General features: G+C 25.1%; 1 protein-coding gene across 1 annotated transcript in view; it reads left to right on the plus strand.

The window, feature by feature from the left end:
* Nucleotides 1–7,510: 7,510 nt before the first annotated feature.
* Nucleotides 7,511–24,863, plus strand: part of LOC129976356 (thyrostimulin beta-5 subunit-like) — a 38,113-nt gene continuing 20,760 nt past the window's right edge. The window contains exon 1 of the mRNA XM_056089883.1: nt 7,511–7,715. The gene's annotated coding sequence lies outside the window, so the exon portion shown is untranslated. The remainder of the gene's footprint in view (nt 7,716–24,863) is intronic.

Consider the following 24,863-nt stretch of genomic DNA (forward strand, 5'->3'; position numbering starts at 1 on the left):
AAGTGGCGCTCACTCGGCTTAAATTTCTGACAGATAACTGTCAGCGGGCTTGTAAAGTGCCATAATTCACAACACAGTTAAGTTATACTCTTGGCACTAGTAGGCGCTACTGAAAAAACAAGAGGAGCTCACTCGGCTTAAATTTCTGACAGATAACTGTCAGCAGGCTTGTAAAGTGTCATAAGTCACAACACAACTATGTCGTACTCTTGTTCCTAGTAGGCGCTACTGAAAAAACAAGTGGCGCTCACTCGGCTTAAATTTCTGACAGATAACTGTCAGCGGGCTTGTAAAGTGCCATAATTCACAACACAACTAAGTTATACTCTTGGCACTAGTAGACGCTACTGAAAAAACAAGAGGCGCTCACTCAGCTTAAATTTCTAACAGATAACTCTCAGCGGGCTTGTAAAGTGCCATAAGTCACAACACAACAGATTTATTTAGTGATTAATCTCTGGAATACGATTAATAACAGCCGAAAATCGAACCCATATTTTAGATTCGTTTCTTCCAATCGACTGAAGCAAAAATTTGTTTAAGACTACACTTCTATTGCAGTCACAAAATCCGAAACTAAATTTAATATATTTAACTCAATACATTTTGTAACTACCCTGTTTTTATGTTTCGGAAAGTTTAGATCGAAAGATGGTCAACTCCTGATTATATTTGGCTGAAATGTTATAGGAGTCTACACCAGAAAAGTATAATTAATACCTGTGTCCTTCTAGCTACCTCCGTTTTATAGTTTTGTTTAAATATATTCCAACAGCCGGAGACCGATTTCCTGTAAACCGATTTTGTTCAAAATGTGATAGAAATCTAACCATTTGGTATAAAGACCGTACATAAAATTTCATCTGTTTAGTCCAAAGTGCTTTTGAGTAATCTTTGTCACAGACGGGCGGGCATTTTCTAAAAATGTTTTTTTCGAACACAGGGAGGGAGAAAAGGGGAGATACGTCAAATCTCGAGCTCGAATCTTTTTATGATTGCTAAATTTTCTCTATACTACTTGTATGAGAAAGTAACAAGTGCCGTTTTTCTTGTCTTGCTCAAGTTACATATTTTTATATGTAAAGGAAACGTGGATGATACCTTTAACAGAAAGTATGCGAGAAAATTTGGGGGAGACCTCTTCTGTGGAAGAGGATTTTAATGGATTATGACATCAAAATGAAATGTTTCAAAGACAATGCTATAGGGAGAAAAAAGCAAGAAAGTTGCCATACATGAGTTTAAATTCTTCTTTTCTGTAATTTAAAATAAATCATTTATGGCATCTTATTTTATTTATGATTTATAGTATACTAGCCGCCTTTGGTGACCAGCCGGTTCACCAGTATTACCGCTCGCACTATTTTTCAATTAAATATTTTAAGTAACTTGTCTCTTAATAGCTTCTAAAAAAAAAACACTTTTAATTTTCAAATTTTGATAGTCAGACCAAACTTATACTGTTGTTTATATCGTTTCGTTCAATTTACAATATATATTTTCCTAATTTGTTGTCATTTCTGGTAAAACTTCAACTTTAATTTAAAGTGGAAATGCTGAGATTGCAATTAATATAAAGATATTTTTTAATGAAACCAAGCGTTTTATTTTATTCATCATTTTTATTGTTATTTATTTATTAATTATTATTATTATTGAATATGAGTAATGCAAACAGAATCGCTCGGTATTTAAGTCTTATGTGAACTACAAAATATTTTTCATAATTTATGTAATATCTCAAAGAATAATTCAACAAAAATTTCTCAGATTCAGCATAAAATTCAGTTTTTAGTTTTGCTTTCAAAAGGATTGAAATGAAATCAATAATAATATTTTGTTCCAGCCTATAAATATATTTCAAAAATTATGAAGTCTAAATTTAATGCAGTAAGGTATCATTTTCTGAGAAATATTCTGGACACACCAAATTTTAAATAAATGAATGAATGTTTCTATTTTCCACGATCAACTAAGACTGATTTATGAAGTTTTAAATGCTAAAAATTTAGAAAAACTCAACATTTTCATAATCTTAGGCCAATTAATCTTGAGAAACCTGCGCGCTGTTTGGCGTATTTTCTTTGAAACGATCGATGAAAAATCTAAAATTATCCTTTTTTATTAAATAGTGGTATTCAAATTTTCATAAATCAATCAGTTTAAGTGATTGATTTAGTTGATTGGAAATTAACTCTTTTTATTTAAAATATTAGTGTTTCAAGAACATTTTGTTAAACGGGATTTCCACAGCAGAAGCTTTATGTAAAATCAAAAATTCGTTATTTATTAGAGCATTTATTGGATCAAGTTACATAAAATATAATCATTTTCCATTTAGACCATTTTAGAAGATCTGTGTCTATTACTAAAAGTTTACAAATTAGCTGTGTGGCCCTGATTTGAATGGATATCCTGTTCATATAAAACAAAATTTGCCTTAAAATAAAACTGATTTATTGGATTAATAATATAGAGAGTGTAAAAGATCATAAAATAATTTTTCTTGAATTTATTTTTTTGAAAAAATAATATTTCATATTTGTTTCATTTCCTACAGACACGTGCCGAAAATTATATTTTTGCAGATTTCATTTCCAAAAAGATTTAATTCATTTTTAATTGGAGCTTTAATCAATGTGATGGCAACACTTTGATAAAAGCTAATTTTTCTCCCATGAATGCGAAACGTGCTCGTGCAGCTTAAATTTTATTTTTATTTTGTAAGAAAAAAATTGTTGAAAAATATAATTAAAATATTTATTTAAAAATTAATAAAAAATAGAAATTTAATTTGAAGGTTAAAACATTGGTATCATTTAAAAGATAAATTTTTGATCTTTAACTTGATGTAAAAATCTTTTTTGTGCGGTAATAATTTCGGAAGTTATAGCAGAAATACTCCAAAATTTCGCTTATTTTTTAAATAAATAAAATTTTAATTAAAAATTCGAAAAAATAACCCCGAGGTGCACATTCCCGGCTTCCAAGGTATACACGTGCCAAATTTCGTAGCTGTTGGACGAACGGTCTAGCCTGTAGAGCACCAACACACACACACAAACACATTGAACTTTATTATAAGTATAGATTTATTATGAACTAATATCGTTTTCTATTTCTGGTAAACAGGCTTTTCGTATAACAAAGCAAGATATAATTTTACAGCTTATTATTTCCAAATTAAATTTAGCAAGGCAAGATTGAAAACATCCTTAAAATAAAATCTAGTCTCCAAATTCGTTTTATTTACATAATAAAACAAATTTGAATATTATTCAAAAATTCTTTAATTTTTTAATATATTTGTTTTAATATTAATAATATTATTGTATGATGATGGACGTTTTTATGATTTCTTTTATTTGAATAATTTGAAACATTAGCTTCTAAAAGAAAACCGTTTGTGTAATTAAATTATATATTCAGTGTTAAAACTTTAGATATTATTAATATTTCTTCAAAATATATATTTCACTGACTTCGAAAGTAAGACTTACCATTTTAAAATAAAATTATCTACAATTTCGGGAAAAATTTCAAGTTTTATTTATTATAATTTAAGCTTTAAGATGTAATTATTTAGAAAACGATTAAATTACTAAATGCATACAATCACTTGATTGTAAAAATGAATGAATTAATTAAAATGAACATGCTTTTACTAAAAAGAAAATTGTAGTGTTAATTAGAAATTAATTCACTTTTAAATATTAAAATCATTATTAACAAAGCACTTTTAAATAAAATTGTCAAGTTTTATTGTGTTATTCAATTAAAAAAATATTTAAACTAAGATTTATTTTTATTACAAACATTTTAAACGTAAATGTTTCGATTAAAATATGCTATGATAGAAAACACGTATCAATATAAATCTTCAAAAGTTTATTTATTCGAATTTTCTTATTTTATTTTTATATTATAATTAATTTATTATGTAAATACATTTATATCAGAATTTAATTTGTTTGCGTAAGAAAAATTTAAAATATTAAACAGAACATCGTTTGACAGCAATAACGAAAACGATGAAAATGAAGATTGAAACTAGATAGAAAGTTTGAGTATAAACAACACAATTTTTAGTATGTGTCTTATACAAATACTACTGACTGGCATTTTATTTTCTTATATATTAAATAATATATATTATATTTCTTATAATAATATTTATATTCTTAATAATAATATTTTATTTCTTATATATTAAATAATATATATTAATAAATATATTATGTTTTATATATTAAAATTGAGTAAATTTAAGCAATTTTAAAACAAAATTACACATTTTAATTCATTTAATTCATTTTCTAGGCATAGAGTCCGGTCCATAGTCGAGAAAAAGCTTTGAAGCTCAAACGATTTTCAGATGGGAAAAACCATCGTTTTTCTAAATATTGCATTTGTAATCTGATAGTCACGTGATTATTTCAAAACTGTTTAAATTGGTTTTTCATGAAAAAAATTCTGGCCTAGTGAAAAAATTTGGGAAATCTATTGATTTTCAGATGATCAAAAACTATCGCTTTTCTTGCATGGTGATTGCGAAATGTGAGTCATGTGTGAATATGATGAAAGAAAAAAAAATTATATTCTTATATGCTATCGCAAATTTCAGTTTTTTATAATTATTTCTGTTTGTCTTTGAACTTAATAATTCTAAAAACATTTTGATAAATGAATCAAATTTGATACTAGTAAAAATTTGTAGATTTCAGTAAAATTTTGCGCACAATCTATCTAAAGTCTGTCTGTCTGCCTGAGTGTTCGTAAATTCAAAATTTCGAGCATGCAAACAGTTGAAAGATGGAATTTGAAACAGATTTCTCATGAGAAATGAATGTTGCATTGAATTTTGGAATGAATGCGACAATGGAAGTGAATGTCTATTAACCAAAATCTCACATGTATATAAACAAAATAATTCAAAGATCAAAACAAATTAGATACATGGCATTTAGCCTCCGGTTTTAGATTTTACAGCAAAAATTGTTGCTTAGTATTAAAATTTGCAATAACGTTATGAAAAGATTTCCAAAATTCATACTCTATTTTACATTACAATCCGGAATACAAACCACGACATATTCTGTGGAAACACAAGTAAGATAGAAGAAGCCGAATTTCTGCTTGCGGACTTTATCATTACCTTTGATGATTTACTGCCCCTTTTCCCTACCTTTAACGATATACAAAAAAGACGGTACTATATACTCTAAATATACATACTCAAAAGTAGAGAGAAGAACACTCCCACTTGTTTAGTTATAATATTTACGAACGGACAGATATACATAATTTCAAAAACTTATTTTTCAGACTTAGGAAAGTATAAACTTGAAGATTAATTAATATCTTCTCGATAAAGCTAATTTAAATGTTTAATATTTATTTTTCAATTGCAAAATATTAGAGAAATAAAAAGCCTTTATCTATTTTCATCCAAAAAATTCTATATTTAATTTTATGAAAAAATCAAAGTTATCTTCTAATATCTTCTTGACAAGAATGCAGGAGTATTTACCTGTTGAAATCCAATGCCTTTATAATTTCATTTACTTTAGAAAGAAATGTAATCTTTAAAAAAAGACAAATGATTATCAGTATAAAAAATTTCGGATTTAAATAAATGTAGAAAATTCCGTTATGCCAATAATGCTGTGAAGATCTCTTGGGAAATTTTGTGATGAATGAATTAATTTAAACTTCATTTTAAAAATATGTACCATAAATTTTCAATAATTTTCTTTTCAATTGAAATTTAAAATCAAGTTAAATTTTTCAAAAATAATTTCCAGTAATATTTTTTACAATTTCCATTTGAAACTGTATCAGATAAAGCCTTAAACCTTGAGTTTATTTTTAATGAAACTAATCTGTATTTAAGATATTCATTTCATGATAAAAATAATAAATAAAAAAATTAATCAAAATAATCTTAAAAATGCATTATTATAAGTGAGCTAAATAATATAATTTTTACTTTATTCATTTTTTAATATGAATAACAATTGAATAAATGCTCATGAATATAAATAATAAAACCACGGAATCATTTTTTTTTCTTCGAAATTCTCTACCAAAGGGCATTGCGGGTATATGTCAAAATTTAATTAGGTGATTTGCAAAGTGATAATGAGATTCTGAAGACATAAAACAAGTACTTTTTAATAGCAAGTATTTAGCAAATATAAAGAAACTTTAGAAGTTTAGTATTTCAAGAAATAAATGAAAAATAGAATCTCAAAAAATATTATTAGAGAAAAAAATTCTGTCTGCGAATGCTAGTTGAAAAAATCCAACAGACTCGGTAACAGATAAAGAGGCTTTATTCTAAACATAAAAGTGAAATACAGGTAGCAAAAGACAGATGAAGCGTGCTTAAAAACAGAATTTGTAGAGATAAAAAGCACACGAGGGCAAATTGGTAATAAAAAATTGCAACAGCAGAAAACACTCAGAGAAAGTGCTTGAGATCAGCATTCCATATACAGAATTTAATAGTCGACTTCCTATCTTGTTTCAACTCATGAATATCATATGTGTGCCTCTACTTTTATAGCTCCAGTTACAAGGCTTCGAAATTTCTGGAAAAAATACCGATATCCGAGTCCTAATGGAAGTATTGACAAAATTCTCAAATATTCGAGAAACTTCATTTTTGTCGCCAAATGATCACCAAGATCAGGGAGCCATTAACTTGGCATCCACTCAGCAACCGTAAAAATATCTGTAAAATTATCTTTCTTACCTTTAAGCTAGAATGCACAGAAGTAATTTTACAAATTACTATTACTTATATTAGCATATATAATCATTATTATTCTATATTTTAATCAAGTATAAAACAATCTTCTTTTTAAAATAAAAATTGTGTCATAATTAAAAAAAATAGTATTAACTGTGAGAAAAAAAAATTTTAGAATTGTTTTTTTTATTTCTAATTTTTAATTAAGCAATCTTAGAAAAAAAAATAAAAACTTCTTTTATGATTCTAACAATAGATAACAAATACCACCCCCAAACCAAATGAAAGATTCGGTGCTCATTTAGATTTTACAAATGGACTCCATTTTGACAAAAGCACCTGATAATTAATGCTTCTGTATTTTTATTTCAGATAAGATTTTAATACTAGATAATCCCATTAAAAGTTGTATTTCACGAAGAACATTCATTCACATTTTAAAAATCCGAGATTTGCTTTTAAGTCTTTTTCCAAATATGCATTTGTGAGATTTTACATAAGCACTTTCCCCCACACACTCTCATTTTCTAAAAGCAAAATAATTTGATAAAATGAAACAGAGATAATGACGAAGTGTGCGGAACTTAGTTCTGGAGCCGCGGCACACCTCCGCTTTTTATTTAATCCAAAGAAAACAAAAGAAAATCGCGTAATAAAAGAGTTCCCAGTCTTCTAACTGCGTTGACCACATTGACTTCGTTTGAAACAACGTCACAGGCGTGGGAGTGGGTCTCCGACCAATGGGAGGAAAGGCACTGTGCACTCTTCAGCCGCGGAAAGCATGAGACGATCGAAAGTCCCTTAGACAACTTCGAATTTTTCGTCGAAGCTCCGAAGGTGTTATGCTTTGCAAAGTATTTAATAACTGTAACGTTTAGCATTAGCGCGATTCTGTATATTCTACAGCATTTCGAAAATTCGTTCACTGGTGCTTTAAAGAACTTTTAAAGATTTTAGTGAAGTAAGTATATAACTCATTTTTAAGTATATATTTTATTTGATTTGATTTTTACCTGTAATAAATAGTAAATTAATGAAATGATCGACTTTCTATAACTACAAATCTTAATAATTTTGTTCATTTTACTTAAAACTAAACTTATTTAACGAAATAAAAGCTATGAAAAATGAAAAAAAAATATTGTTTATTTTAATATTTTCTTAAATTACGTTATGAGAACAATTTTAATCATCTTAAATGGTTCTAGAAATGCAAATAATAATGCAAAACTCTGCATGTATAGTTTTTATTTACACATAAATTATTTTATTTATGGAATTATTAAGAAATCAGAACAGATTAAAATCCGAAATTCTATAAAAAATAACTATAATGATAGCTATTCAAAATAAAAACAAAATTATGAAAATTCGTTAGTTAACTTAAAAATACTATTAATAGCAATAAAAATTTACTTATAATGTTTATTCTTTTTTAGAGGAAAAGAAAACCATAATAACTGTAATTATCAAAAAATGTTTTTATATTTTTGCTTTAAAGAAAATATCATGTTACTAATGTTGCTGATTATTCGTATTAATATATTTTTCGTATATTCAATCAGAAAACTTACATGCTATTAAAATTAAATTACAAAGAGTAGCTAAAATGCGTTTAAATTTTTCATTCGGTCTTTATTTCAATAAATCAATACATTTAAATAAAATATAATTTCCTATTTAATAAATTTAACAATTCCTATTTAAACAATTTATTTATTTTAACAATTATTCTTATTTAATATAAATTTTTTAAATGTTGGAAAAGAACTACATATTACCAGATTTTGATAACATTTGTGGAAAATGGAAATTATTAATACATTAATATGTCATAAAACCGTATTCTAATCATACATTTCGAAGCATCGAAGTGGATGCAATTAAATAATTAATTAATTTAATCCATTTGATTTATTCTTAAAATTTTCGAATTTAATTTTATGTTTTATAATTAACAAAATTCTACTTAAATTGATTTTAAAAATTTCCTTTTTATTTAATTTTTTTAACGAATTAATTTACATAAAGCAATTCCTGGGCAATCATATCCCCACTCAAAATACAATTAAAATTTATATATTTTATGGTTTTTTTTATAAAATGTTCTTTTAAAAAATTATTTGATTTACCTGATATATATCATGATCTGTTTGATTTTCAAAGTTAAAAATTTAGTTTTCTATTTTAATGCTTTTCTCTATTATTAACAACAAGTAAATAACATATTCGATAAACGAAGAGCAAATTCTACAGAATGATAAATAATATCCATTCTTGTGAATTGATTCGCAAATTGATTTTGAAATAGCTTCTGTTGAAGTCAAATGTATATTTTAGCAAATTCAGTCATTATTTCAAGCTTAATATTAAGAATGTTTACATAATTAAAAGGTTAATTTGTATTAAAAAGTTGTTTAACCTTTCAGTTATATTGTCAATGAGTAATATTATTCAAACTAATGCTTCATCATTTTATATTACTTTTTAATAAATTCTAATTAACTTATATTTTTTTACTTTATGAATATGTAATTTAAATAAGGTAATAAACCCATGCTCAAGATATTTTTTATCTGTATCATACAGGTATATTTTATTATAGGATATTTATATATTATAGAAATGTTCGACGTTAATTATTTCGTTGCAGACGATTTATATTGAATATTTTTTATAATTTTTTTTCCATTTTCATACTGTGGAATAAGTGCAAAAATAATTTAGCATCAAATAGCAATAGCAATTGAATGATAAAAATGAAATACGTTGTTTATTTTTTAATTGATATTTAATGTTTAAATTTTAGTTGTTATATTAAAAGAGACTTAATTTCATAAATAATGGCCTCAATTGTTTAAATTTTTATCTGAATTTCAATTGATTTAGAAGTATCGAAATTATTTTACAAGTACTTAATTAAAGAGTACTTCATGCATTCGATGCGTGAAGATTGATTTACCAGTATCATTTTATTTAAAGAAATAAACGAAAGAAAATTCGTTACTTACATAGAAGTTAGGAAAAGAAATTATAATTTTCTTTATATATATATATATATATATATATTACATTTAAAGTACAAAAGTATAATGAAACGATGGTTGGCAGAAATCAAAGACTTAAACTATGAAAATTATATACTTTTCTTCCAAAAAAACAGCAAGTTCTGTATATAATAGAACCGAATGTTTGAAATATTCTCCTTTTTATTTATTTGAACTTATTTCGATTGAATCTATGTTTTAAAAAGAAAAATACATTTAAATTAATGAAGTTTGATAAAATGATTAATTGTTTCTTTGTTAGTTATTCTTGTGAAATGTAAGAACTCTTGATAGAACTATTTTGTGTTGTCAAAAGAAATTAAAGAAATTTTCACATCTCGTATACCATAGAAAAAAAGATCAATATGATTTGTATTTCCTTATATTTTTAAACGCGGGCCTTTCCTACTACAATATCACTTTTTTTTACATCTTTTATGATTATAAAAATCTGTGTTTGAACTTTTGGTTTTTAAATAAATATTTCGCCGCATTTAATTACTAGTGTTGGCTTTAAACATGATTTCTAGAGCATATAAATTTTCTTTACTCGTCAAATAAACTGAAATTCATAGTTATAAATTTTGAAATTATTAAAAACTTCTGTAAAGTCTCACTCAGGATTGAGTTTGTAAGAGATTGAGATAAAAAGTAGAAAGTCCTAATATATATTATTCTTTCTATATGTATGAAAAACATACTTTTCTTCAATTCACGTATTCTTAAAAAAATTATTAGTCTGCAAAATTATTTAATTTAGGTGGGATTATATCTCTGTTACTTCTTATGAAGTAAATACGTATTAAAAGTTCCAATAAACTTGAAAATAATAACAGAAAGAGGATTAATTAGAAAAATGAATTATTATTCAAAATGTAAAAATAAAATAAATAAAAACTATATGGCCAAGAAGACCATGGAAAAAAAATCTAACGAATATAGACAAAAAAATTACCATTATTTGAAGGATTAAAAATTATATTTGTGATGTACTCATATTCTACGCTACAATAAAAATATGTTTTATAGTAAATTTAAATTTCATATCTTAATGGACCAGTAATCCGATTCAGATCGAAATATGCTTTAAGAAGCTCCATTTTTCTGAAAAGCTGATTCGCGAATCGGGAGTACATTAAAAAAATTGAATTTCAGCAATTTGTTCCTTCAAGTTATTTTAAGGTACAAAAAATTATATCAGAAACAAACAAAAAATAGTAAAGAAAATCTAAATTTTTTAAATAAAATCATTTATCGTACTTTTTAATAAAAATTTCGTGGATTTTCCGCTGATAAATTATGTTAAGACTTTAATTTCCTTTTTTCTTTTTTTAATTCCGATAAACGTTTCTAAATTGATTTTTAATTCTTTATTGAATAAATGATTTGTCTCGTAAATGCATTCGTTCCATTAGAGATTCTTTTTTTTATTATCAGTTCGTATCTTTGAAAAATACTATTAAATTAAGAATATTCTATGATTATTTCTAGTAAATTAAATTTAATTTTAAAAACTTCACAAAAACTTTTGTTTAAGTTTTATTGCTTACCAAGTTTTACCCCATTAAAAAACATAAAAAGCGATGTTTAACTTTCAAGTCGAAAATAAAATAATCGTTTGCTAGCAAACGAATAATTATCCGGAGTTTATCAATAACATTTCACAGTACGAGCGGGAAACTTTTATTAAAAAAACAATCTCTTAGGAAATCTAAACAAATAATGGTGAAACAAATAAACCAGATGTTTTTGGAACAGCGGAAGTTTGTTCATTTTAGAGAAGAGGCTCATTTACTCGAGTTGTGATATTCTGTTCCAATTATTCATAGAATTATCTTTTCGATATAGAATTATCAGTCGATGATGACATGCAGTCATAATTTTAGAAAAATACCCCAGAGGGGGAGGGTTGTGAGGAAGTGGTTATGAATCGATTGGCGAGTTTTAACATAAGTTTCGTTGTAGATTCAAAATCTTCCAAAATTATTTTCTTCCCTTTTTCAAAATAATCTGTTCGTTTTGGGGGGAAGGAAGGAAGTTGTAATAAACAGATAAAAATAAAACCATCTGTTGATCTACTATGTAAAGTAGGTACTTCAGAAAATGGTGAAAGATAGAATCGATAATACAAAATTCTTCCTTCTCTGTTTGGAAACATTCTAAGGAATATCAGAGCATGGATTATTGCTTGGTAAAAACAGAAATCACATCGATTCGAAGATGTGATTTTATATCCAAGATAATAATTAAGTATTGTATAATTGCAGATCTGTCAATTTTTTTTCCTTCAAAACTAATAATTTTGTGATTTTTTATCTTTTTTTTTTCGGGAGGGGGAGGGTAGTACTTCTAAATTTAATTTTTTTGGGTATTAAAAAGATATATCTAATTTAATATTGATATAATCTTAAGACAAATGATAAGCTGTCGATTTTTTTAATTTTTAGTTGACTTGAATTAATAAAAATTTGAAAAATAATTCTCTCATTTCATTTACTTTCAAAAGAAAATTTCAAAATAGTCTAGCTTCTATTAATATATTAATAATTATTGCCTCGATTTTACTCATATTTATACATTTGTTTTCATCATTTATGAGGGTTAATAATATGAATATGATCTAGATAATCTTCTTATATTATCTAATAGGCACTCGTTAGAGTGAAAATGAGATTTATATTCGAATAACATGCTTAATTAGTGTGCTTTAAGTAATGACCACAAAGACAATTCAATAAAAACTATTTAACTTATTGAAAAATCATATACTTCAATTATATAAAATAAAATGTAATTTCATATCATTAAATAAATTATATAAATATATTGCATTTATATTTCTTTAAACGTAATAATATTTTTACTAAATGGTTTTGCACATCTATTTAATAAATTGCAAGCGAAAAATATTTAAAACTTTATATATTTATTTTTAGAAATATGAGGAATTCATTTGATGGACCTTTCACTGCACAAATTAAAACACAAAGAATCAAAATGAATATAAAAATATGAAATCAATAAGCGGTTTTAATGATTTTGAAAGGAGAAAGAGAGATAGCAGGAACTGAGAACCCCAAAGAAAGAGTCAAACATTTGATATCTATTGATTCACAATACGCTTGTATTCAATTACCGTGGTTAAATGCGTTAAAATTTTAATTAGAGGATGATTCCATACTTTAAAGGAATAAGTCTGACTTCTCTAGGTTATACAAAAATCTAATTATAATTCTATAATTAATCAAAACCAGTTATATTTTAATATCACTTTTCATCACTATCTTTAATTGTTACAAAAATATTTGACCTCTGAGATATATTTTTTTAACACTACGAATAAAAATAAAATAAGCGATCGTCTGCTATTAAAAATATATAAAACTAAATATCTTTTAAATCCCTTTCTTGCTCGTTGACACAGTATTAAAATGATGTAAATTATACTATCCAGAAATAAGGATGACAGAGTAGGATATAACTAAGGGCTCAGGAGATTAACTATCAGATGGCCCTGCCATGCATGCCAAGAACAGCTTGCAATGTATTGTTATTTGAAATTATTTCTGTACAAATTTTAAACCGTTAGCATATAAAAACTGTTATTATACTATTAGCATTAAATATTAGATTAATCTGAAACTGTGCATTGTTTGTCATATACTAAATTGGTATACTGGCATAAACTGATTTGGTGCATAAGACATTATTGATAATTTAGTCCAGAAAAACTGCATTTTATGATGTTTCGCAGACATTAAAAAATATATTTCCCTTTTATCATCACTGATTTTAATTAATTTTTAAAATTATCTAGTACTGCATGATGTTTTTCGGTCTTTACTTATGGAAATTTGTTTTAGAGATTTAAAATTTATTTATGTATTTCAAACTTAAGAATTTTTAAAGATTTTATTTTCAGGTATTACGTATGTATAGTTATGAAGTTTCCGCTTGTTTTTCGTAGTTAAATTCGTTCAAAAATTGGAAAATCTAAAAAGTCATACATATCAATTTTATCAGAATTTTTTTAATTATATAGACTGATACAATTAATGCAGGTGAATTTAAAAGTCATATTTTTAAAAAGGTTCCTTTTCTACAAATTTTGTTAATAATTAAATAAAAGCAGGTAAATATACAAGTATATTCAATTAAAATACTGATAACTTTGTAAGAATCATAGTTTATAAAAAAATATTTTTGTAGTATTTTAAATCAGCAATTTCAAAAATAATACACAAGTTAATTGAAGATATATCTTGAAAGGAAGCTATATAATTAATATTTTAAGATTTCCAAAAATATTTTTAATAATAAAAATATTATATAGATAGTTTTTAAAGCATATTTTCATCGATACATTGAAAGAAAGAAAATAATTATTTTACTGATTTCTTGTATTTTATTTATCATTTCATTATTATGTATTTTAGAATCTGGAAGTCAATTTATGTTAGTATATTTTTCATGAAAACTAAATTTGATTTACATAACCGATTAACAGTTGATGAAGTTAAGAAAATATAAAAATAATAAAATACAAATTAGAGCACAAATGTAAGAAATTTCGAGACTTTATAACTAATCTGAAAATGAAGGAAAAATCAAGTATAAAATTCAGTCTTCATATATATGAAACAAATCAAGTTAGATAAAAGTTTGGTGAAATTGCTCTGATTCATATTTTATCAAATTGAATTGTTTTCCCCTTAAAAATTTTCTGTATAATGAATTTCTACATTAATCAAACTCAAAATATGAATGTAAAATTGGAATAATTTATAAAAAAAACTATCGAAATTTAATAAAATTTTAGTGCATGTGGGATAGAAATTAAATTCTGAAAATAATAAAATGCTATATTTTCCTCCTAAAATTGCAAGATTTCAAAAATCTAGCAGTATAGGAAGTTCGTAAAATTCCTTTATAAAATATTGTAACAGTGGCATTACTCTATCTTCTCTTTTGGATAATGGATGGCGATGCCTGACGCGCATCTCATAGTGTATTGCGATTGTTATGATAATGAAATGAGATGCTGTTCTATAGAGGTGTGCGCGCGTTAATGCCTAGCTTTGTCTTTCTTGTTTTATGTTTGTTTTGTGAGAAATGTTGATTAAAGAAATGTTCCAGAAAACATACGTCCTGTTTGTAATGTAAGGACAAAATGTGTAAACGACAAACCCTTTAGAGAATAAATCAAAATAAAAGTTTTCAAAAATATGTTAAGAGGAAAAACAATCAGGAATATTAACTCAACTCTATATATTTAAAATTTAACAAATGAAAATAACCAGTTGAATTTCTTTTTGTTAAGCATTATTCAGGGCTTAATCTTTAAGTATAATTTCGCCCCCTTATGCGTTTATTCATTAAATCATTATTGGAAAAAAGTAAGAAACTGATTTAGAAAAATCTTTATAAAAATTCTTCAGACATGTATAATTGCTACAATTTACTTTTGCACAAAACGTTCGATTTAAAAAGCTAATCACCAATTCCATTCACTGTACGCAATTTCTACTCATTTTAAAGGGTTTTTTTTTTTGTTTGTTAATTAAATTATAAATAGACAGTTATTCGGATAAATCAAAAAGAATAATCTGTGAGTTTTGAATGGCATTATTATCTGTATTAAATTGCGTTTGAAATCTTTTGTCGGACATTTTATCTGATTTTTTTATAATTATTAAAGTAAACGGAGACTGTCTGAAAATTGATGCAATTTGACAGAACACGTGAAAAAATATTTTAACGAGACTAATTAGAAAACGATTCAAAAGGATTTCGAAGAAAATTGGATGTAGATGATTATTGCATAAAGTCAACAGATATTTCATAAGTTTTTCTGTTCACTGTTATTGACTACATGTTAGGAAATGTAGTTCACGCCTGATAATGAATTAATTTTTTGTAGCATTTCTGAGATTTTATATTAAATCTAAAAAATGTCTTTTTATATATCTTTTTGTCATTTATTATTTTAATTGATACCAACCATTCTTATTGTTCATTATAATGATTAAGTTTCAAAGTTATCCATTTCTACATTAAAAAATAAATATCTGCAAAATTATACCCTTAAATTGTGTCTCGGGTTTCTTTTTTAATATTTAAATTACGTTTTGTAAATCTCAGATAAGCGGTGTTATAAACTTTGTATATGTCTCATATTTGCAAGAAGAGGTCCACTCAAATCAGAATTCATTATAAATATTATTGTGTATCAAAGACTTTCGAAAATTAATAGTAAATCTGTGATTTTTAAAAAAGCAAAATAAAATATAAAATATATATCAAAATAATTTTTCCTGAAGAATAAAAAAAAATGAAAATGAAATCTACGATCGCAAATTTCAAGTTATCATGTGAGAACATTTTTATTTTTTAAGTCATTATCTGTCTTAATTAATTTCAGTCATTTACCAGTTTAAACCGGTTTGAAACAATCACGAAACTTCTCTATCGGTCTCAACGCGATATATATATATATATATATATATATATATATATATATATATATATATATATATATATATATATATATATATATATATATTGGAGTTCGACCGATTTTGAGATGAAATAACAGCTATGATGTCATAGTTTTACGTCAACCTTGTCAACCTTTTGAAAACGCATCTGTTGTCATAGAAGCATACGTAATAATAAAGCAATACTGGTAAAAGCAGGAAAAGCAGGTAAAATATATATGCGATTAAAAGATGACGATGAAAATTGCTATTTATTCTTTATTCATTGCGTACGCGATTAAGAGCTTCAATAATCATTACCTATGCGATTACGAGCTTCAAAACCCTCTAACCAAAACAACATCATGTTCTCACATGATAATAATATGGAAATGCGTTTAAAATTTTTGTCAAATTTAAATATGACATATATTTAAAGTTTGAGATAAATATTCATTTAATGATAATTTACTGTGACGTGATAAAAAAGCACTTTTTTTAATTTTTTATATCACTATTTGTTTAGACTAAACCTTCATTTATTTTTATTAATAATAATACCCAATAATACTTTTTTTAATTTAAAAAATAAAACGTTTTAAATTGTAAAAAAATTACTACTTCAAATAAGCGGCACAGCTTCGGTATTCTACAATATTTGGTTTAAATAAAAATTTAAATTAAATTAGCATTGTTATATTTAATGAATAGATAACGTTTTTATTGTTTTAATTATAAAAACGCTGCTAAATTCGCTTAACATTCTTCCTTTAATATTTTATTGCATAAAAATGAAATACGACAAAAAAAAATAACAGAAAAGAATTTATTATTTTAATTTTTTTATTTATTTTTCCAAAATAAAATAGATACCTCCTGTCATGCCAATGAATCGTTATAATAAGCCATTTAATTGTTTAGAATGACAAACAAAACAGATCTGAATGACAAACAAGAATGACAAACAAAACAGAGCTTTCATGATAATAATTTTTATTACATAATTTCAACAGCCAAATAATTTGTTAAAACTAGGATTGTATAAATATTGAAGACAAAACTTTGCATTAAATTGAATTACAAACTATACATTCAGTATTTCAGTAACTATGAAATAAAAATAAACATGAAAATATCATAACAGAATATCTCTTTTAAAATATTTCGTTCTGAGAACAAGAAGAATCTAAGAAGATTTTATTTCAGAATACTGCAAAAGTTTAAAACCATAGATTGAAAATAATAGTACAGATCATATACAGGCTCTGTAAATGAATTGAACTTAAATATTACTTGAATTTATTGTAAATTACAGCTCAGGTAAACAAATTTTTATTTTGCTGAAGCTATTATCAAATATTAAGTTTCACTTCACAAAATTACTTTGCAGATTAAAAGCTACATATACATATATATATACATGTATTAAAATCATTTCAAAACACATAAAATAATTCATTTCTTAATGAATAAATTAAGTTTGAATTAACTAAGAAGAAATTTGACTCCTTCAGCCTACAGAATACTTTCTCCTATTAATGATTCATTATTTATTACGAAGAAGTTGCATAATTTAATGAGTCGTAATAATTTTCTTAATAGATGAAAATTCGGAGTTCTCCTAATCTTTAAATTTAGTTAATAGTTACGACTTTATTTTAATACATTATAGACATCTTATTAAAATGGTTTGACGATGGAGATTTTCATTATTCTGTAGTTATTTTTATGCTGTAGAAAATTTTATTTTGTTTTTTTGTTAGAAATGTTGAATTTTAATGAATAAAGTTTTAGAATAACTTAAATTACTTATTTTTCAGAAATATTTTAGATATTATTATATCTTGCAATCTAGTTTTACATCATCAGTCTGCATTCAATTCAAAAAGGTTATAGATTAATAAATTTAATTAAATGAAAGTTTTAAAAATATTTTACTTACACTGTTAAATTTGCATTTTTCTTATGTAAAATATATTTATTATTTTTTTTAATAATGAAATCACAGTGTTTCTGAAGCTCACCACCACATGGTGTTATACGTATGAAAACAAAATGTCATGAAATTAATAATTTACCCATAATGAATTTCATGAAATTATAAATTGTTATATTATCATCGAGAACACATAAGGTATACAAAATTTTTCTCCTCCAGCTTTTAATGAAAATAATGGAAAACGATTACAAAATTCCATCTTGGCAAATATGAAACAAATCAATTTAAATAATATTATTTCAAAGTGTTATAGCAATTATAAAATGTTGAAAGGTATTATTTGTTTTTATACTTCATAAACGGAAAAATATGGAAAGTTTAAAAATTGAAATATTTTCCAAAGTCTCGATATCAAACTTTTTATAATTTCAATGGGTTATTTTTCATACTTTGTATAAAAGAAAGTAAAAATGTGAAATATTGCTTCTAAGAATTTAATATCAGAATGCATTTATAAAATTCTTCAAATCTGGAATATTTAAGAATATTTTCATATATTCAATATATATAGCAGATGTTATGTTTATTATATAAATCAAAAGAAGTTAATATCATCTTTGTAATAACATTTGCACAATTTGTTTTCGTTATATAAATATCTGATAACCTATCGAAATGATTATTATTTTAATTTATGGATATCTTTCCCAAAATATATTAAACATCCAACGTTGTGATTATTACTTGTTAAATTTAAACTCCCTTTGTGTTAAGAGTCGAAGTTTATTATAGTAATGATTTTTTGTTTCAAATGGCAAAATGGAATTAATTTACTTTCAATTTTTCCTGAAATAACATTCCATAGATTATTATTATTCCCAATAGAATCATGCAGTCAGTTAGTTTTCTTCATTTAAACGTGATGTAAATTATTTTAATTAAAATATGTTACCTAACACTTTAATAAAGATTGCCTAAATGTTACTAATATGCTACATGTGTTTCCAAATCTACATTTTTATGCATATTCTTAAAACCTTTTAATAAATAAATAAAAAGACAATCATTAAACAGAGCAATCAAGATCCGTATCTGTCTACAAAATTTCAATTGTTTTTTTAATTGTTCCAAATGAAATACCGTCTCTTGTCAATATAAAAAATCAAAGGAAATATGCTTACAAAATTTATATGAAATAAAAATACAAAATTTCATTAAATTTTCTGCTGGCATTTCACTAAATCATGACAAAATTGGCATAACTTCTAAGGTAGCTTATTAATTCTCATTGGATTTAAAAGTAAAAATAATTAATATTAAACTTAAAAATATACATCTTATTAAGTTAAAAATACTGACATGGAAAATATACGAAATCCGTTTATGTTTTATACGATGCAAAGTTCAGCAAGTCCAGTAACAAATAACAATTTTTTATTCTATAAGAAAAACAAATAAAGAAGTAATAAATCACAATCGTAGCGTACACAAGGGCAGAATTTGCATTAGAAACAGGATACAAGCTGTGATAAACAAATGTAATAGCTCAAAGCACTTAGATAGAAGTCAAGATCTCTCAAGAGATTTTTTTTAGCAATAAATTATTTTAAGAAAATAAAAGCCTTACGTTTCAGTGTGTTAAAAGATCATTGTTCAGCGTTATTCAATAACTGAAAAAACAAAAAAAAAAAAACAATATTCTGTAACTGAATTTTTTTTAAAAATTTTTACTTTCATTTCAATGAGAAAAATGTTGCTCAGAAATAACCGAAATAACGGGATTTATTTACTATCCGATATAAAAATTTCTAACTATTTTTCCCTTTTATTTTTGAGAAATTCATGGTTCATTCAATCTTCGAAATAACTGCTTTTTTTTGCCAAATGATCCAATAGTGGTATTCTATAAGTGAAAAAAAAATCACGCATCAATTTTTCCATTTATTGTAGTAACTTTAGAAACACTCTTCGAACACTTATCAGAAATAACAGAGATAATGTAATTTATGTATTTTTCTGTTGAGAAATAAATGAGCAATCGAAGTACTTCATTGTTTAGTATTTTTCTGAAGGAGAATTCCTCCTTTCGTTTTTTGAGCAGTAAATTATTTCTAGGAAATTAAGAATAAAGGCCCAGTGTTCAATGTTATTTCTTATGCTAATGGTATTCTGCAACTGAAATAATACTTTCTGAGTTTTCCTTTTATTCCGGTGAGAAACATTTTGCTCAGAAATAACAGAACAAAAAGTATTTATTTATTATTAACTGTTTCACACTTTTACTTTTGAACAATTCTATTACTAATATTATCTATGTTAACATTAAAAATACGCTATCTATTTTAATATGGAAAAACCGCGAATGGTTCAAACTTATAAATAACTGCTTTTCTTTAACCAAATGGCCCAATGGTGGTATTCTATAAATGAAACAAAATACGCTACAATTTTTCCATTTATTCCAGTAAAGAACTCTTTTGTTTTAATTTCTACCTTTCCATTATGAGTTTTGCCTGCCACGCAATACTATCATTTCCTCTCCGGTCAGGACCGTTTCGGAAATTTCTAATCAACTGGTTCCAGGTTGAATATTTCATGAATCCGAGGTACATTTTTAGCCAAGATTCCCCTTTAACATTGCTAAAAATAGAATCCTTCAAGATTAAGTATAATTTAGATACCATAGGGAAAACGTATTGTTTCGTGTTCTTAGAACTTTACACACGATTAGTCGTTTATCTTGGTATTTGTCTTACCGTCCGAAGTTCGTTATTAACTTCTCTCACCCATGTCAAGCGTACATTTTGTTCTTTGTCATTTTGCTTAAAATCAAATAATTCCGGAGGTTCGGTCATCTGATTCTAGTTACATTAATTATCTCTTATGTCATTCTTTTCTTCAAGACTTTTCTTAAATAAAGATTTGTGACGCACTTAGTTCCTAAATCTTAATTTTAAATACGTCAACAGTTTACTCATAACTGAGAAAAACTTTTAAATTGTTAACTAAAATATGAGAACTCATTCGCAAAGGAATGTTGGATCAGTTGGAGAATAAGAAACTTGCAATCTAAAATAAATTTATTACGTATTATATTCCATGTAAGACATGGATCTATTTTACTTTCCTCTCTTTAATTTTTTTTTAAATCATAGCTTATTATCCTATATTTATAAAAAAAATGGAAGCTCCAATCATTGATTTTTTTTATTATGCAAAAGTGTGCGGAATTTGTTTAAAAAATAAAGCATTAAAAATAGTTAAATCTTTGATAAAAAATTTGTAAAAAGTTTAAATTATAATAATGTAGTTTAAACTCTTTAAAACTTCCAAAATCAGTTCCGAATTTAGCAATGAGCTTTTGTATAAAAAAATGTTTAATTAACTGTTCTGAATTTTTATTTTTAACTTTACTGTTTTTTAAAACCATTCGTATTTAGCAGGGTAATGTGTTTATTTATTTATTTAAAATACTTTTTATATAATATAATATTAAACACATTTTATTTTAAAATTCGTAATCAAGACACTTGAATTTTTATTTTTCTATACTTGTGATGGGTAGAATACATTTTTGATTTATGTATGGTATATGTCCATTTTGTTTCATATTATTATGTCATATTATTATTATTTGTTATATATTAAATATATAGCATTATTTTGTATAAAATCAAAATTTTCCTTTTTTTATTTCTACATTCTTTTATTTTCATGATACACATTGTTTAGGTATTAATAATAAAAGAAATACATTTGTGATCATAAAACTAATTAGTGAGCCGTTCTTTCTATATAACATTTTACTTGCAAAGAAATCATTTAACTAATGAAATTTGGGTTATACATTTTGTTGACAACTTTCATTTTTAAATATTTTCCAAATCGGCAGTTTTAAAATATTTACATTTTAATACAAAAAAAAATTATATTTATTGTTCTTTTATCAGTAAGATATGCAGACAGTGTTAATTTTTTAAAAATGTTATTCAAAATTCTTTACTAAATATAGCATTATATATATTATAAGACATATATTAATTGCTTTATGTTCCTGTTAAAGGAATTATTATTTGCATTATTTTTACTATTTTAATTTTTAAAAAAAATCTTGATACTAGTGCAATTGTTTTTGTTCATTTCATGATTTTATTAAACTCATATTTTATTTTCTATTTTCCTCTTTTTTTTTACAATTTGTCAAATAATTATGTACACGAAAGTGATAAGTAAACTAGTATTCTTTGGATTCCTGAATTCTTAATCTAATATATATGAGATGGAATACTGAAATAGAAACTATCAATTTAATTTTGTTAAACAGAACTGGCCTGAACTAAAAGTAATTTAGTTATATACTAAAGAGCTGGGTTTGATGAACGATATTTCAACTTCTTATGAATTGGTAATGACCGGAATATGTGTGTCTGTAAGTAATGGTAATATATAAAATATTTTCAATTTGTTACTATGAATAAACTCAAGATACATTAAAAAGTATCTACAATTAAAACATAATTAAAAATATCCGAGATATGTTTTAATATTTTAATTTATTTCCTTCTTATACAAAGAATATTTTTGAAATTAGCTTTATCTTTTTTTTTTTTTAATAATTAGTATTCTGACAAAAAATGCTTTATGAACGATTCGAGATCTCTAAATTCCTGTCTTACAAAAAATGTCAAATGGTCTTGCCTGAAAAGTATTGAACAGACACACATAAACACACCTCATTAGAGCCACAATACACAAATACACACACACGAAGACAGATAAATAAACAACTGTAATAGTAGTGCAATTGATATTAATCACAAATGGTTATTAAATTCAAAATGACATCATACATAAATCAAATTTCTGTTAGAAATTTTACTCTTAAATACCGAGTGTAGCCGAAGAATTACGCTCAATTTTGTCATTTAAGATATTAAGAGAATAAATTTGAATAATAATCAATATGATAAGTATCAAAAATGTTGTTAAATCAATTTACAGTACATACAAAGCAAGGATAATGAAAACAAAATTAAAAATAAGTATTTTTCTCTTGTGACTGCATGTCCTTTTTTTCCTTCCTTTGTACGATTGAGATTATCATATTTTGTTCTAAATTGTTGAATAAAATTTTCTGCTTGAAAATGGGGTACTTAAGTCTATTATTTTATTAAAGTTCACCGTGTTTTTACTTAATAAACCTATTTCATAAAACAAATTAAAAAAACTTAAAAACTTTTAAAAACATTTTTGGGTGATTTATTCAAGAAATTAAGATCAAAGGACATTTTAAAATCTTTTTTTTTTAAAAAAAATAGGGCATTTAAAGTTTAACATCATGAAAAGAAATAAATCCTAACTTTTTATTTTTCACGCTGTTTTAATTATGAATGGTTTTTGTATTGTTGTCGGCTATCTCAGTCCTTAGATGCCCTTAAATTGTCTACCCTTTCTTAAATTAAAATTGAGAGATTATGAAGACCGGCTTTCTAAATAATTTGTTAAAACCATGAAAATCAATAAACACACTTCAATCCAGTCGCTACATATAAATTGTTTTAACTTTTTTTAAATCTGTAATTCCTATAGCCGTCTGAAATACTATTTATTACCAAAATATTTCAGAATGTATGTTATAAAGTTCAAGGTATCAATCAAATTTGATCTATCTAGCTCTTTAAATTTTGTAGTTATCAAGCTCGTTTGCACTCGAGCAGATAGACAAACTTCCACTCAATAGAGGTTTTTTTTTTCAAAATTTCACAGAAATCTTAAAATTTGGTTTAAAATCCCTGTACTAAATTACATCCGTCCAGCTCAAAGCATTTTCGATCAATCATAGACGGATCATTGGCAGACAAACAAAAAGAAAAAAAAATGTCATTTTCGGATTCAGGGAGTCTAAAATATAGAGATTAGTCAAACTGTTGAATTCATTTTTTTAATGATTACAAAGCTTTTCTTACACTTCGTATATTAGAAAGTAAAAACTGAATTACTTGTTCAAAATACCATGGAAGGATATTATTGTCAGATCAAAGGGGCATTATTTATTTTATTACTTGATCTTGCCATCGTTCCATAATCAAGTTTACGAATTCATAAAATATTACACAAATAATACAGAATACGCAATGCTTCCTTTGAACTTAAGTATGAAATAATTTGAAAATGTCAGTTTACATATATTTTGAATTAAAAGTTATTAGGAAACATCAGCTCCACAGATAAATCAACTATTGAGCTTTAAATAGTAATTAAATAGTAACAATCTAATGCATGAGCCATTGCATAACAAATTTTGAAAATTATACTTAGATTAACGAAAACATTTGAACTGAAATAAAATTAAAATTGTGAAAGGATTGTTTTATTAATTACTAGCCGCCTTTGGCGACCAGCCGGTTCGCCAATCTTAATGTTCGTTAAAATTTTAATAATTAAATATTTTATGCAATTTCTACTTTAATAGCTTCTTCATCAAAATATTTTAAAACTTCAAATTTTCATTATCATATAATTCATTCATAATATTATAAAGGCCTTCAGTCATAACGTAATATGTATCTCTCTCATTTTCTGTTAGCACCCGTAGAATTTATGCTTTAAATTAAAGTGGAAAGAATTTATCTTCAATTAATATAATA

This window comes from Argiope bruennichi, chromosome 7 (assembly GCF_947563725.1).
Source record: "Argiope bruennichi chromosome 7, qqArgBrue1.1, whole genome shotgun sequence".
In the NCBI taxonomy this organism is placed as follows: Eukaryota; Metazoa; Arthropoda; class Arachnida; order Araneae; family Araneidae; genus Argiope; species Argiope bruennichi.